This window comes from Halichoerus grypus, chromosome 11, assembly GCF_964656455.1.
Source record: "Halichoerus grypus chromosome 11, mHalGry1.hap1.1, whole genome shotgun sequence".
NCBI classification, from domain to species: domain Eukaryota; kingdom Metazoa; phylum Chordata; class Mammalia; order Carnivora; family Phocidae; genus Halichoerus; species Halichoerus grypus.
In genome coordinates, this window is record NC_135722.1 from 87026535 (window position 1) to 87043728 (window position 17194).

Consider the following 17194-nt stretch of genomic DNA (forward strand, 5'->3'; position numbering starts at 1 on the left):
TCAAGTGCTTTCTTGCTATTTCTTTCTCTTTTTTCAAATAACAGCCTTGTTGACATATAATTCATATACCATAAAATTCAGTCCTTTAAAGTGTGTAATTCAGTGATTGCTGGTATCTTCACAGTTGTGCAACCATTACCACCATCTGATTTTATAACATTTTCATCATCCCAATAGAAATCCAGTACTCATTAGCAGTCATTCCCCATTTCCTCCCAATCCCTCCAACCCTGGCAACCACTAGCCTCCTATCTGTGTCCATGGGTTTGCCTATTCTAGATATTTCCTGTAAGTGTAATCATATATCTCTGCTTCTTTCACTTAGCATGGTTTCAAGGTTCATCCAATCTTGTAGTATGTATCAGTGCTTCATTCCTTTTTATTGCTGTTGTTGTTGCTTTTAGAGGGAGAGAGAGAGAGAGAGAGCACAAGCAGGGGGAGGGGCAGAGGGAGAGGAAGAGAAAGAATCCTTAAGCAGACTCCCTGCTGAGCAGGGAGCCCAACTTGGGAGGGCTTTATCTCATGACCCTGAGATCATAACCTGAGCCAAAATCAAGAGTTGGATGCTTACCAACTGAGCCACCCAGGGACCCCCATTCCTTTTTATTATTGAATAATATTCCATTGTACAGATCTGTCACATTTTGTTTATCCATGCATCTGGTTTTTAAATTTTAATCTTTAAAAATTTTTAAAAAATAGTTTATTTATTTGACAGAGAGAGAGAGTGCAGAAGCAGGGGGAGAAGCAGAGGTAGAGGGAGAAGAAGGTCTCTGCTGAGCAGGGAGTCTGACGCAGGGCTTGATCCCAGGACCCTGGGATCATGACCTGAGCCCAAGGCAGATGCTTAACCGACTGAGCCACCCAGGCGCCCCTAATCTTTTAGATTTTTTTTTTTTTAAGATTTTACTTATTTGACAGAGAGAGACACAGCAAGAGAGGGAACACAAGCAGGGGGAGTGGGAGAGGGAGAAGCAGGCTTCCTGCTGAGCAGGGAGCCTGATGTGGGGCTTGAACCCAGGACCCTGGGATCATGACCTGAGCTGAAGGCAGACACTTAACGACTGAGCTACCCAGGCGCCCCTCTTTTAGATTTTTTAATTGAAGTATAATTGATACATAATATCCATTCATCTATGGATGGATATTTGGGTTGTTATGAATAATGATGCCATGAATATTGGTGTACATATTTTTGTGTGTACCTATGTTTTCATTTCTCTTTGGCATATACCTAGGAATGGAATTGCTTGATCATATGATAACTCTATGTTCAACATTTTGAGGAATGACCAGACTCTTTTCCAAAGCGGCTGCACCATTTTCCAATCTTACCAGCAATGTGAGAGGGTTCCAATTTCTCCACATCCTCAACAACACTTGTCATGTTCATCTTTTTTATTTTAGCCATCTTAGTGGGTATGAAGTATATCTCATTGTTTTGTTTCATTTTGCTTCCCTAATGATTAGTGATGTGAAGCATCTTTTTATGAGCTTATTGGGCATTTGTATATCTTTTTTGGAGAAATGCCTATTCAAATTCATTGCCCATTTTAAATTGGGGTCTTTATATTGTTGAGTTGTAAGAGCTCCTTATATTATTATAGATACAAGTCAGATATATGATTTGGAAATATTTTCTCTCTTTTTGTGGGCTTTTTACTTTCTCAAGTGTGTCCTTTGGAGCACAGAAGCTTTGATTTATTTTTTTTTAAGATTTTATTTATTTGTGAGAGAGAGAGAGAGAGAAAGCACAAGCAGGGGGAGTAGCAGAGAGAGAGAGAGAAGCGGGTTCTCCGCTGAGCAAGGAGCCCGATGTGGGGCTTGATCCCAGGACCCCGGGATCATGACCTGAGCCGAAGGCAGATGCTTAACCGACTGAGCCACCCAGGTGTCCCAGAAGCTTTTGATTTAAATGAAGTCCAGTTTAGCTATTTTTTTTCTTTTGTTGTTTGTGCTTTTGCTGTCATGTCTAAAAAATCACTGCTTAATTCAAGGGCATGAAGATTCACTCCTGTGTTTTCTTCTAAGATTTTTACAGTTTTAGCTCTTACATTTATGTCTATGATCCATTTTAATTAACTTTTGTATATGGCGTGAGGTCATGATCCAACTTCATTTTTTGCATATCCAACTATCCCAGCCATCTGATGAAAGATTCTTCTTTCCCGCTTTGAATTGTCTTGGTGCCTGTCTATCTACCCTTCTACTCTTGAAAATGGATTTCATCAATCTTCAGAGAAGGACCTTGCCTTCAATAAGGCGGAACTCTGGCGAAGAAAGAGTAATTCAACTATTATGACACTATATTAAATGTTTTAATAGTGTGTGTGGAGTTATGACAATGAAAGGAGGACTCTGACTCACCCCGCGAGAAATAGGAGAAAGATTATAGAGGGAAGTGTACCTAAAACTTCCTTGAAAAACAGGTAAGCATAGGCAGGGTGGATACAGTGCCAGGCAAAGCAAATAGTACATGCAAAAGCTAAGGAACAAGTGCAGCCAATCATCCATATAGTCAGAGTTGAGCTCGGTAATGTTGCTTACTCTCTTTACCCTACCATTCCTACCTTCCTTACCAAGAAAGACCAAATGTCACTCTCCTCCATGGGTGGAATGCATTAAACCTTGAAATTATCTCAGATTGGGAATGAACAAAACAGTATACTTAAAGTCAAAAAAACTACACATTGTGGTCCTGTGTGCCCAAGAGTCTCTGGAAAGGATATGAACCAACTCACAAATGGGCCTGAGGAAGGTTAAGTTACAAAAGATGCAAGTCAAGTTTTATATTAGTTCGGGTGCATCCAATTTCCCAGATTTCCCTAAAGGAAACTGGGTTCATACATGTTCCTTTAAGGGGAAGTATAGTCACATAATACAAAGAACATGAACTATGGAGAGTCAGTCCTGCTTTTGCTACCTCTGCTGGTAAGAGCTTGCACAAGTTCTCTAACCTCTCTGAATTTTAGTACCCCTTCTTCCAAAACAGGGACCTTAACAGAAGCATCTTGTGAGGATTAACTGGGAGTGTCTAGCAGCTAACTAGAGTGAATGTTTAACAAATGTTAGTTTCCTCTCTTCTATGGTGTTCTTATACTTATTCCCACAATTAATGGGGGGAGAAACTGGGCTTCTCTCTTAGGGGATATATAATTATTGAACTAAGGCTGCTGTCCTTTGCTTTCAGTACCTAATTCCAAGTGGGGAGGGGGGAGTCATGTGGAACCTTTACCTGACTCTGGAGAGGGTACTGGTTGAATATCTTTTTAATAGGAATGGGACGTGTGTTTGGTCAGTAGGCAAGTAGGTTACGGGGAGGATATAGCATATTATTTTACTCCACGACATGGTTTTTATACTTTTTGAATCTGTTCTTGCCAAGAGAAACACTCAGATGGCTTCTGGTCTGAGTTTACTTTGGAATATAACCAACCCTGCCTGACTCAGCTTTCTGTTACTCTGCAAATAACAAGCTTATCACCTCTCCTTCTTCTCTGAGCTGCTGAGTAGTAAAATGCAGAAGAAGCAGAAGTACAGAGGTGAAAATTCTCTGTTGCCCACAGCTGATGTGATGGTGCTTTAGTCCTGAACTTCCGGCAGAGTGTACCCCTGCTCTAACAGTAGCCTGAGAGCCCTTCAGTCACTCCGGAGTCCATCACTCTTTTTAAAATTTCATAACTACTACTGTCACTGTTATTTTCTCTGTAGGTGGGTCCTTGGAACAACTGGTCAGAAGGCATAAGACGAGAATAAGAATCTGAACCCTGTTCTGGCATGACTTCATGAGCTATGGAACAAAACTCCATGAACAAGAACTCAGTTACCTTCCAACTGAGTTTGATTTCTAAGCAAAAGATGGTCTGTTCGTTCGTTCGTTCGTTCGTTCCTTCCTTCCTTTCCTTCCTTCCTTCCTGTGATCCTATTAAATATAAGACTCTATGCGGGGGTGCCCGGGTGGCTCAGTCGTTAAGTGTCTGCCTTCGGCTCGGGTCGTGATCCCAGGGTCCTGGGATTGAGCCCCACATCAGGCTCCCTGCTCCGCGGGAAGCCTGCTTCTCCCTCTCCCACTCCCCCTGCTTCTGTTCCCTCTCTCGCTGTGTCTCTCTCTGTCAAATAAATTAAATAAAATCTTAAAAAAAAAAAAAAAGACTTTATGCAGGGTGCTGAGGAAATAATAAAACGAATAAGAAATGACCCCTCCTAAAATTTGTATGGACCCACAAAAGACCCTGAATAGCCAAAACAATCTTGAAACAGAAAAGCAAAGCTGGAAGCATCACAATTCTGGACTTCAAGTTATATTACAAAGCTGTAGTAATCAAAACAGTATGGTATAGTCATAAAAATAGACACACAGATCAATGGAACAGAATAGAAAATCCAAAAATAAATCCACAATTAAATGGTCAATTAATTTTTGACAAAGCAGAAAAGAACATCTACTGGGAGAAATATAGTCTCTTCAACAAATGGCATTGGGAAAACTGGACAGCAACATGCAAAACAATGAAACTGGACCACTTTCTTACACCATACACAAAAATAAATTCAAAATGGATTAAAGACCTAAATGTGAGGTCTGTAGCCATAAACATCCTAAAAGAGAGCACAGGCAGGAATTTCTCTGACATTGGCCATAGCAACTTTTTTCTAGATCGGTTCCCTGAGGCATGGGAAATGAAAGCAAAAATAAACTACTGGGATTACATCAAAACAAAAAGTTTCTGCACAGCGAAGGAAACAATCAGAAAAACTAAACAGCAACCTATGTAATGGGAGAAGATATTTGCAAATGACATATCCAGTATATCCAAAATAAATAAAGAACTATAAAACTCAACACTCAAAAACCAAATAATCCAATTAAAAATGGGCAGAAGACATGAGCAGACATTTCTCCAAAGAAGACATACAGATGGCCAATAGGCACATGAAAAGATGCTCATCACACATTATTGGGGAAATGCAAATCAAAACTATAATATCACCACACACCAGTCAGAATGGCTAAAATCAACAACACAACAAACAACAGATGTTGGTGAGGACGTGGAAAAAAAGGAACAATCATGCACTGTTGGTGGGAATATGAACTGGTGCAGCCACTCTGGAGAACAGTATGGAGGTTCCTCAAAAAGTTAAAAATAGAACTACCCTATGATCCAGCAATCATACTACTGGGTGTTTACCCAAAGAATACAAAAATACTAATTCAAAGGGATACATGCACCCCTGTGTTTACAGCAGCATTAAATAAGTACAATAGCCAAAATATGGTAGCAGCCCAAGCGTCCATTGATTGATAATGGATAAGGAAGATAAAGGATAAGGATATACACACACACATATATGTATACATACAATGGACTATTACTCAGCCATAAAAAAGAATGAAATCTTGCCATCTTCAGTGACATGGGTGGGACTAGAGAGTATTATGCTAAGCAAAATAAGTCAGAAAGACAAATATTGTATGATTTCACTCATATGTGGAATTTAAGAAACAAAGCAAAAAAAAAAAAAACAAAAGAAAGAAAGACAAATCACGAAATTATAGACTCTTGGGATGCCTGGGTGGCTCAGTCAGTTAAGCATCTGCCTTTGGCTCAGGTCATGATCTCAGGGTCCTGGGATCGAGCCCCGCATCGGGCTCCCTGCTCAGTGAGGAGCCAGCCTGCTTCTCCCTCTGACTGCTGCTCCCCCTGCTTGTGCGCTCTTTCTCTTTCTCTCTGTCTCTCTGACAAATAAATAAAAGAGAGAAAGAAAGAAACTATAGACTCTTAACCAGAGAGAACAAACTGATGGTTACCGGAGAGGAGGTGGGTGGGGGATGGGTGAAATAGGTGATGGGGATTGAGGAGGGCACTTGTCATGATGAGCAACCGGGTGATTAAAATAAAAACTTAAAAAAAAAAAAATGAAATGACCCCTATCTTTAAGGAGTTTATAATCTAGTATGGAGATATATACTTGTGAAAGGTTGAATGTCATGAAATATATTGATTGCAATCCTCTAGTCACAGAGGGGGCTGGTGTTAGAGCTGGGCCTTTCTTTTTTTTTTTTTTTTTTAATGATTTTATGTATTTATTTGAGAGAGAGAATGAGATAGAGAGAGCATGAGAGGGGGGAGGGTCAGAGGGAGAAGCAGACTCCCCACTGAGCAGGGAGCCCGATGCGGGACTCGATCCCGGGACTCCAGGATCATGACCTGAGCCGAAGGCAGTCGCTTAACCAACTGAGCCACCCAGGCGCCCGAGAGCTGGGCCTTTCTTGATTGTCTCTTTCAAACTGTCATGAAAATTAGGCAGCCTTACTGGAATCCTGAGTTCAAGACTGAAGAACAAATCTGGGCTAAGTTCCATGATTTCTCAAGAACTAATAAAGAACACTGACCTCTGAGTCAGCTGACCTGGGTTCTAGTCCACGTTTTGCTAAGAACTTAACTCTGTGACCTTGAGCAAGATATGTAACCTCTTAGGATCATAACTTCTTTGTTAAATGGTAGTTTGGAAGAGGTCATCTCCATAGCTTTTCCTAGTTCTAAAATCACTTTCTGTGTTTGCTCCTAACACATCACAAAAATGAAATGAAATATGAAAAGGACAGAGCAAGTCAGACATGGTGGGGGAAGAATGGAACTAAAGTTGTGGATGTCACCAACGAGGACAAGCAGTCACTTCGGCATACATTACAGCAGGACGGGCATCCCTGGACTTGAAAGTTTGGCTTATTTTTTAAGCAACAAGGAACACATTTCTAATACATTCTTCCTTCCTTCTGTAGTATCAGTGAACTTGTTCAGCATTTACATCAGTGAGCAAGATGGATGCTGGGCCTCCTACTGCACTTGGCAGTGCTTCTTGACACGTGCAAGGTCTTACTCCCCATTCCCATAGTCTGGTTTTTGAAAACTCAACCCTTCCCTCAAACCTGAGTTCACGTAACTCTGGGTAAACCTTTCCTCTCATTCCATGAACATAATCGAGACTAGAAGGCACCAATCACAATCTCTTCTTCACCTACAAATGCATAGATATCCACATCTACTCTTCTTCTCAAATTGACCCCTCTGATAGGCCGATCTTCCATCTGTGTCCTCTGGGTCTACTTCTATTACTCATGAACTTCTCTCACTCTTTGTTGCCTTCTTCCCTTCAACTATGACCATGCCCAAGACTTTTCCCACACAAAATAATAAAAGAAAAAGGAAAAAGAAACCAAAAAAATCTGCTTTGACCCTGGATCTCTGAAGAACCACTGTGTATCTCTCTTCCTATTTACTATTTCAGACATAAAAATAATATGGCTAATGTATGTAAAAGTTAGAAAGAATGACTTAACAACTGTGTCCCATGGCCCAGCTTAAGAAAGAGAACATTACTAACATCCTTGGAGCTTCCTGTTGACACCTCCTTGATGGCTTCTCTCCTTCCTTCCTCTTGAGAAGGAAACATCATTTTGAATTGTGTGTTTAGCATTCACTCACTTTTGTTTTACTATATACTACATACATTTACTACATACGTTATCTTGAAACAATGTAATAGTTTTCCAATTTTTTTTAAACTTTGTATGTATATTCTCAAAATATGTGGATCTCTTTCTCACCATCTCCCCTAGTCCAGAGCCAAAACTCCTTTGCTAAAAGGTTTATTTATAAATAATTAAAAACAATTTCTAATATTAAAATTCTTTGGAAAGTCAGTAATTATTGAACTAAATTACCACTTACATTAAATTTTCTTTCGATAGAAAGGAATTTTGATGGTTTTGTGTAATGCAATCAAACATTGTCAAAATCATTAAGTTTCTTGGAAAAACTTGGAAAGACAGTTGCTTTCTCCGTTTACTTCTCCTCCTTCACTACCATGACCCTGAAATTGTATTCGTAGATGTCACCAAATGTTCTCCATATTGTTTCATCAGTGGGAATCTTTAAAATAATATCTGAATAGACCTCTCTTCTCTTCTAGTGCTACTCTAATTGAAGATGTCACTTAGTCACTTATTTTTGGAATTTACCTTCTGTTTTTGGCTTTCATGATACTCTTCTGTCCTAGCTCTCGTCATCATCTGTAATCTTCTTCCTCTCTTTTGAAGGGTTCTCTTCTTTTTCCTGTCTCTTAAACACTAGCACACTTTGGTCCACTGTTCTATATACAATCTTCTTCTTGCAAGAACTCATACACACCCATAGTTCAATTACCACCTGCACGCTGATGACTCTTATCTCTAGCCTGACCTTTGCCCTCAGTTTCAGACTCATACATCTAACAACCTGGTGAAGCAACAAACACACACATAAATACACAGATTCTTCTTAGACACCTTGAAGTCAACATGTCCCAACCTGAATTCATCATCTGCCTTCCCCACCAAATTGGCTTCTGTTCTATATCTCAAACTTGGGTAGAGGCTTAACATCCATCCAGTCATTCCTAAAGTCAGATTTCTAGGACTCATTCTAGATACCCCTTCATCCCCCACTCTGCCCCACAGTGTCCCAATTTCCCAAGAGACTAAAATACTCTGCTTATTTTGCTTCCCCAAATTTTCTGGTGTTCTCTGTTTCCTTTCTATACCTACAATGGTTATCTCATTTAGGCTCTCATTGTCTTTTGCCTTGATTACTGTAATGCTTGTAATCCTGCCATCCATAAACCCTTCTTCTACTCTGCCACTGGCGTCAGCTACCTAAAATGTAAATCTGACTACACCATTATAAAATTTAAAATATTTCACTGACTAACCACCACACCGATGTAGTCTGCCCCTTTGCATGGCATATATCCAGAACCTGGCCCTTGGCCTGTCTCTTGAGCCTCATTTCCCATTTCTTCCCACCACAAACCTTACAGTATACACTTTGTTCATGCTATTCCCTCCCCCCTTTTCAGTGCTACCATAGTACCTTATGCATATCTGGATTTTTATCTCTTGTTGTATGAAAATTACACATTTACATGCCTTACTCACTAGACTATAGGTACCTCAGGAGCAGAGATCTTATCTGCTTCATCTTAAACTTCCCACAGCTTAGCACAAAGCTTGCCATATAATAATAGTTCTTGATCTGAACTGAACTGATTCAACTCAGCTGTAATCCTGAATCATGAGGAAACTAGTCCCTAAGTCCAGTCATTAGTAAGGTTGCTGCTAACATTATTTTTCATATAATTTTTAGAGCTAGATGAGTCCTTCAGAGATCATCTTGTACTATGCCTCTTAGACCCATGTGTGGGTAAGCCAAAAATATCTGGAATCACATGACCAACATGGTTATCATCCTGTAGTATCAATTTCACCTCAAGATTTTGGGAAAAATGATTTTCACGTTAAAACAGAGATGTATTTTGGGTAGCATATACTGTTTAGCATTAAGAGAGACTGTAGCTTATGCCATGCTGTTTTCAGCCAAGCCTCCATGCCATGAGAGTACAAGTTCTGTGGTGAGTGATAGCGTTTGAGAAACACTAATCTACAGATCACTGTTTTACAATGATCCTGTAGTTTAGCTCTTGTTCTAGAGCCTTCCATATAAGAATAAACAATCCCAGTGGGAACAAAGCATAGGAACAATCTCAACAACAGCCAGAAGAGAGAGATTCTTCATTCTTCATTATCATCATTCTGGGTTAGTTTAAAAAGATGTCTTCCTGATAGGCAGGGTAGGTCTTCTGAAATTAGTACATCACTGTGCTTTCTGCAAAATATACCAGATGGCAGATGAAGGTAGGGGAAAGGAGGCAGAAAAACAACATTAGAACAGAACAAAGAGAAGGTTTGGGTCAAAGTGGGGGCCAGATCAAAGAGAGTGGAAGGAAGCAAAGGACAGTATAAGTGAGGCATGGAACATGAGGCAAAAAGTGCATTCAAATACGACTGGTTCAAGATGGTACCAGATGTAGGGTGTTTGCTGATGACCTAAGAAATTATTACATCTTCAGCAAGATGATATGGAGAATTTTCACCCCTGGAAATTCTACCTGGAGTCCTGGTAGAAGATCTTTCCAGTCTGTTTTCCAACACATCTACACATCAAATTGAAGAATGAGGTATCATCTTACAGCAAAAGTGACAAAAAAAGATGCAAAATAAACAGAGGAAACAGCAAGGGGACCATTAGGAAAGGTTAATTTAAAATGGGTAATGGAGTCAATTTGATTCAAGCAACATTTATCCAGGGCCTCTTGTGTATCAGCATGGTTCTAGGTGCTGGAGAAACAGAGATACCAAGGTTGGGCCCTAGCCTGCAAGGGCTTTGCAGTTGTTTTTAAAGGTGCCTGAGAAGGAAGAGCCAACAGTAGAAAATCTGGTATCTCATGCCTAGGCTTTCCAGTGAAGAGGTCACTAAAAGCTAAACCAGGGACACATATTATCTGATGCCTTTAGGTGATCTAAAACTTTCCCAGCAAAGAAAGAGGGCTGAATCTGCCCCAAGTTTGGGTTATCACATGCCAGGCTGAGCAAAGAAAGAAAATAGTATGGATTTGGAGAGTGACTTTCAAGGGCAGAAATTTTCTCCCAAATTCTATAACTAAGACATTCTCTAGAGGTATTGGAAAAATATTTTCTCAATATAACCTCTTAAAGACAAATATTAAGCTAATTATAATTTTCCACCTTAATTAAATCTTCTTCTAAATGACCTGTTAAGGGGTGCCTGGGTGGCTCAATGTGCCACCCAGCTCATGAGCATCTACCTTCAGCTCTAGTAATGATCCCAGGGTCCTGGGATCAATCACCACCCCCCCGCCCCGGCCATACTTCTCCCTCTCCCTCTGCCCCTCCTCCCCGCTCATCCTCTCTCTCAAAAAAAACCCCATATATATATATATATCACATATATATATCACATATATATATGATGGTAGAAATTTAAAAATTTAATATGGGGGTTGGAAGATTTATTAGAACTAAAATATGAGAGGTTTTTTAAAAATAGAAATAGAAAAGATAAAATAAGAGGGCAGATTCAAGAGCTCCAGCATCTAAGTAATTTAGTGTGAGCTGTAGACAAATAAGAGGGCAGATTCAAGAGCTCCAGCATCTAAGTAATTTAGTGTAAGCTGCAGAAAGAACAGAGGAAATTATGCAACAGAACAAAACTGAGAACTGAAGAATATGATTTTTAGATTGAAAAGGCCTTTAAAGTACCTAAAACAATGGGGGAAAAAAAAGCCAAAGCCAAAGTCAACTAACAACATCATGATATATCAGAACATGAGGAATAAACAAAAGGAAACCCTACAAACTTCCAGAGATAAAAACAAAACACTAGGGATCAGAAACCAGAATGGCATCAACTTCTCAACCGAGCTATCAAAAGATAGAGGAAAATGGAGCAATGCTTTCAATATTCTGAGGGGAAGTTAATTCCAATTAATATCCTATATTCAGCTAAACCATCAATCAAATGTGAAGGAAGAAAAATGACATCTTGAATGTACAAAGTCTGAAAAAGCAGCCAGGTCTTGTGGGGCCTGCGTCTTACATAATTTGAGGAGCCCCCTTTAAGAAAAAGTCATAAAATTACAAACACAGAATTGGGTGTGGATGTGACTATTTATTTACATTGAGAAAAGAAATCACAACAAATGGGAGCCTTGGAGGTTCATGGCTCTTGCTTCTAAGATCTCTTTAGAAAATGTGCCAAAAATGCTTCATGATGGCGACCTGGCTTTTCCTCCTGACTCGTCAACTTGGAACAGTTTGCAGCCCTCATAGAGGCCCCGGGAGCTTCATCACCTTCAGGATAAATCTGCCTCTCCCTCCATGCGCCCTTTCTCAGGAAGCTATGCTCCAGCAAAACCAAACTGAGTGAGAAGGCATGCAATCCAAGAATCAGAATCCAGTACAATAGACAAGGTGGCAGCCAGGGGAGCTCCCAGTGTAACAAGGGGCTCAGAATAACCAGTCCCAGAGAATGGGGGGGGGGGGCTGAGCAGGGATGCTTCCAAGAAAAGCAAATCAAATTGACTACTTACTTAACGCTTTATTGGGAGGAATTTTACCATCCTGTCAAAGTTTGAGTCAGAACTGTAATGCATGTTCAAAAAGCACTAAACAACTGAAGAAGAGGTAGCAATTACTAAGTCCAGGGGATAGAAAAAGGTTGTACAAGAAAGGAAGTGTAGAAATCATGGTTTATCACATAGCTGGGTTGTGAATAACATTTACAGAGTCATAATAATGTAAACACCAAATATCGTTATATCAAAAAAATTAGGATATAACTATATTGGGACCTTGCAAGAAAGGGAAGAAAATGTGAGAAAGAATAATGAGGGTATGAGGGAGAGACCCTTATCCTCCCAGGCAGGATGTCAGTAGATACTATCCAGAACTGGGAAAAGAAAGAGAAATAGCCAGTATTAGCATGTTATTTGGGAATATGGTGGTAAATATGATAGAAACGTAGCCGAGAGCATTGAAAATAGTTGCCTCTAGGGAGGTAGCTCAGTGTAGACTTAGTAAGAACCTTGTAGAACTTGTGACTTTTAAGACTACATATTTATTTATATTGACCAAAATAGAAAATTAAAAAAGAAAGTAATAGCCTCAAGAAGAATGAGGCAGGAAAGACTTTGGAAATAAAATGAAGGTGCCTCTTCTAAACCACTCCCCAATTCAATGTTTTTCAAATTGTGATCCTGTGACCACCTGCATTCAAATTATCTGGAGTGCCAGTTTATATAATTCAGATTTGTAGACTCAACCCAGACCTAAATAATCAGCATTTCTTGGGTGGGACCTCAGAATCTATAATTTTAAAAAGTTCCTCTACAACCACTGTGTTATCTATCACTTTTTTAGTAAACCAAAGAACAACAACAAAGAGTAAAAATAAAGCAACAACAACAATCCATATAGAAACAAAGAGTCAATGACTCATAGAACATACTATGGCAGGTACTGCTAATTGTTTACCCACTATCCATTCTCCCCTTCTTCCTTAACAGAATCCCTATTTTGTTGTATTGGCAACATGGCCGACTAAAACACTAGATTTGCTCAGGCTCCCTTACAGTTAGGAGTGGCTATGTGACTTAGTTCTTATATGAATGAGGTATAAGAAGTCTACTGGGTGGAGCTTTCAAGAATGATCTTACTATAACAAAAACACAGGTTCAGCTGGCACATGTCTTCTGCCCTTCATTCTACCCTTTTTTCCTGGGAAGCCCTCTCTGAAAAGAAGAGGTGCCTGTCTCTCAGTGAGGAGGCAAGCCACATACGAAGGATGGTGGTGCAGGAAGACAGAGGAAACTGGCCCAGTCCTGAGCTTCTCACCTCTAGACATCTAGCTATTTGAGAAAAACAAACTCCTCACTTATTAAGTTACTATAGTAGGATTTTCTGTTACTTGTAGCTGAATGAAGTCCTAATGACATCTCATACTTGTTCAAATGTTTATTTGATGGGTACTGAACACATTTTATTGAGTGCCTACTATGGGTCCTGTGCTTAGAACAACACAATGCACCAGACCAATCAGCTCTTTCCCTCATGGAACGTGGAATCCCAGTAAGACCAGAAGGATCTACAGATATTTGAGTCCAGGATTCAGAGGGGCTATGGTTTGCTATCACAGACCCCAAAGCAACAAAGTAAATCAAACTGAACCACTTGATTTATATATCTAGGAAATCCTCAAGGGACCACATGCTGGAAAGAGTCTGAACACTGGCAGGCCTAGCTTTTAGCAAAGTAGGTTTGGGTATTTGCTTAGTTCTCCCTGTATCTCCCCTTGTTCTTTGAAAAAACAAAAAGATTGGGCTTGATAATATTTCAGGCTATCCTCAGCTCTAAAATACTTTTGCAGTTACATTGAACAAAGGTGTGCATGAAATCTACCAAACAAGAACGTTTCTAAATTTAGATTCTAGGAGTTCAAGTCAGAGACTATATTCAATAAAAGGTCAGGAGAAATAAATCACAAACAACTCCCCATCCTTAAATTAAAGGAGCAAACAAAAAGACACCGTGTAGGTAGCTGAGGTATTATGGAAGGAATTCTCGTTTGAGTCCTGGCTCTGGCACTAACAGCTGGATAACCCCAGGCCAGATACTCAGTATTTCTAAGTTTCAGTTTCCCCATTTATGAACTAAGCAATTACTCTTTCCTCACAGTGCTGCTTATGGAAATCGCCTTGTACTCCGTAAAGCCCCCTTATGATGTGATACCAGCAAGATATCAACAACGGCTTATAATATCTAAATCCTGCAAGGGAATACATGAGTGCACTTTGGTATCTTCAGCTTAAATTCTTCCTCACATAAGGCTGATAGATCTTTTGAATTTCTCTGTCCGTTCAGAAGCGGAGCCTGTGACACAGAGAACAGACAAGACAAAGAAAAAGATCTAAAATTCAAATCATCTGTTTATTTCTAGCCCCCTGTAAAGGTTTGGGGGAGAAGACTGGTTAAAAGGGAAGCTGAGTTCAAAGGAAGTGTGGGGATTACAGGACTTACTGGTTGCCCCTAATTGTTCCTACTGGATATTGTATCGTATTGTGCATGATCTAGTTTTTGTCTTACAACCTGTCTCTAGAAATAAATACAGATTTGAAATCTGTCTCGTATGCATCCATTAGTTGATGACACAGTGGCGACTTCCATTCTCTCACCCGCAATTATAAAACGTTTTGCAATAACAGGAACTTTGGCTATGGGAGTGGTTCTACATATGGTAAAACTGCCCTTATCCATTTCCAACAGGCAAATGCTATTGAGGAAAAGAGATAATCCTTTGATTATAACCAACATAAGTAATATCTGTACTTTGACCAATTTAGCATGGCAGCTGATGTTAACTTTCAAGTTAGCAGAAGTCTTTCTCTTTAGTCCTTCTCTCCCTATCTCAAAGTGCCGTCTGCTAAGATTAGGCAAGAGACACAACCAAGGACATACTGGGGCACACCCCAAACAGAATCACTGGTGTCAAACTCGAGCTTTATAGTTTCACCTGGGTCATCACAACCATTGCCCACCAGAAGGCTGAGGGAGGAATCCACAGAATACAAGGAAAAACTCACAGCATGAGATAAGTATGTGGTGCTACTGTCCTGCCTCTCATGGAAGGAGTGAGAGGAAATCAAAGTCCTTTAAAAGGGAACTGAATACTTGGCTGTCCTAATACCAGAACTAATAATGCCCAACCGGAAATAATGCTTCCCTTCTGCTTACGTCAGGCACTCTCCCTCGTAAAATCAAGGCACCATATTCAATAAAGCCTTCATATCAATTCCACGTCTTTTCCAGAAACTCCAGGAGCAGAGGGTAAGTACATCCTTATTAAAGCGGGTCAACTCTCGGGAGGAACGACGCCGGAAGTGGCCCCGGCGCCGTGTCTCACGGTGCGTTGGGATCGTCCTCCACAAGGTTTGACAAGGAACAAACTCCAGACTGTACTGAGCAGGTTGCACATCTGGTTAAATGTTACATGTGTCTTAGGAACAATAAGCCGTCCTACCTATTAAAGTGAACGTAAAGGCCCAGAAAAAATTCTTCCGCCACTTTCTGAGCCCCACAGAGCGGGGGGCGGGGCCCCGGGGCAACCGGTCGGGGACGCGGAGGAACATGGCAGCCCCGGCGCAAATGGCGGAAGAGCTGGGGAAGGCAATGGGTCACTTCTTAGAAGAGGTGGCTGGCTAATATAAAATCTATTTCATAAAGCGACGGGTTTCCCTTTCTGAAGCGCAAATCCTTCTTACATCTAGGGCTAGAATATATCTCCAGAGGTTATCCTTCTGGACCCAGACGGGTGGCCTAAACCGCTTTTCAGGTCCAACGTGAACCTCCCCAACCCCTGCTCGTCGTCCCCCTTGGCTCCTACCCCCTGAAGCCGCAGTGGAAGCGAAATCACGACTCGGGGAACTTTATCCGTCAATCGCCTCTTATTATTGAATTCTGGGCTTCCTGGCTTAAGGAGAGTCTCTGGCTCGTCGTATTTGGGGGTCGGCGCTCACGAGGCCGGACGGTAGGGCGCTAAGTACCCACGGCGACGCGCAGCCGACCGGCCTCTGGGCCAGCGAGGAGCCGTCCCGGGCGGGGGGTCCTCGGGTCCTCGGATCCGCGGGGCGGAATGGAGGGCGGGGGCTTCACACTTCGAAGCTCCTCTGGCCCTGCCACACGGCCTGCCTGACTGGCCCGGGACGCAGCAGTTTTCACCCCGCGGCCGCCGGCGACCCGACAGCGGTGCGCGCTCAGGGGGCTCGCGGATCAGCTGCCCCACCCTGGGCCGTCCGGGCCCTCCGGCTCTGCTGCCCGAGCCCCCCAACCCCCCACCCCCGCCCTGCCCTGGCCGGGCCCCCTCCCCGCCTGAGGCCCCCTCCCCTGGCCTGGCCCGCTGGGGGTCCGAGCCTCCAGCCCGCAGCGGCGGCTCACCTGCGCCCAGCGCCCCGGAGCCTTGCGCTGCCCGCGTCGAGCGCCGACTGCCGCAGCCACCCGGTAGGTGCGAGCGCCCGGCCCGGCCCTCCCCACCCCGGGCCGCCTCTCCCCGCCCTCGTGGGCGTGCGGGGCCTCCCGTCTCAATGCCCGCACTTCCCTCTACGCCCCTGACACTCCCGCCGAGGTGTTCCCGGCCCCAAGACACGCCCTGAGGTGTGCTTGGACGGGGGCCCGTTCCTGGGCACCCAAGGCCGACTGCGACCAGCCGTGACCTCCTGTGATGCAAAGCACTTACAGAGCCTGGGAGGCGGCGAGGATTGGGGCCAGAGGCTGTCGCAAGGAAGGCTGTTTACCGAGCCAACAATCGCGGTGAACACACCGGCGAACTAGTCACGGATCTCCCTCCAGCAAAGGAAGCCTGTGGTGTCATATCCTGGACCAGAGTCCGATTTTCTGGTTTAAGCCTAGTGTCACATGGATTCCTTCCTTCGGTCATCCTGCCAGATCTGCCGCACGTTAGATCCGCACAGTTCCAGGTGCTGGAGGAAGAGCTGCGAAGGGAAGTCCCTGCTGGAAGGGGCTCGCTTCCTACGAAGAAATGCGTGACTTTCTTCGTATTGTCATGTGGTCTCAGTGCCCTCATCTGTCAGTTAAGGTGTTGGCCTCGTAGTTTCCTACTCTTACTCATAATACCCTGGGGAAGTTAAAACTTCCCCCTTAGCAAGAGCTAAGGCTCCACTTCAGACCTACTGATCAGAATCTGGGGAGGAGTGAGGGCAGAAGGACCTGTTAAAAGTTACC

At 42.4% G+C, this 17194-nt stretch overlaps 1 protein-coding gene across 7 annotated transcripts in view; it reads right to left on the reverse strand.

The window, feature by feature from the left end:
• TMEM45B (transmembrane protein 45B) overlaps nucleotides 1-17194 on the reverse strand; it is a 53320-nt gene that overhangs the window by 14132 nt on the left and 21994 nt on the right. For 2 of the 7 annotated variants that reach the window (XM_036086303.2, XM_078058766.1), the window contains exon 1: nucleotides 16391-16651. The exons of 2 other annotated variants lie outside the window; for them this stretch is intronic. The gene's annotated coding sequence lies outside the window, so the exon portion shown is untranslated. Of the gene's footprint in view, nucleotides 1-16390; nucleotides 16660-16688; nucleotides 16799-17194 lie in introns of those variants that run through there. 3 more of the 7 variants (XM_036086304.2, XM_078058764.1, XM_078058767.1) reach the window with 3 other exon arrangements.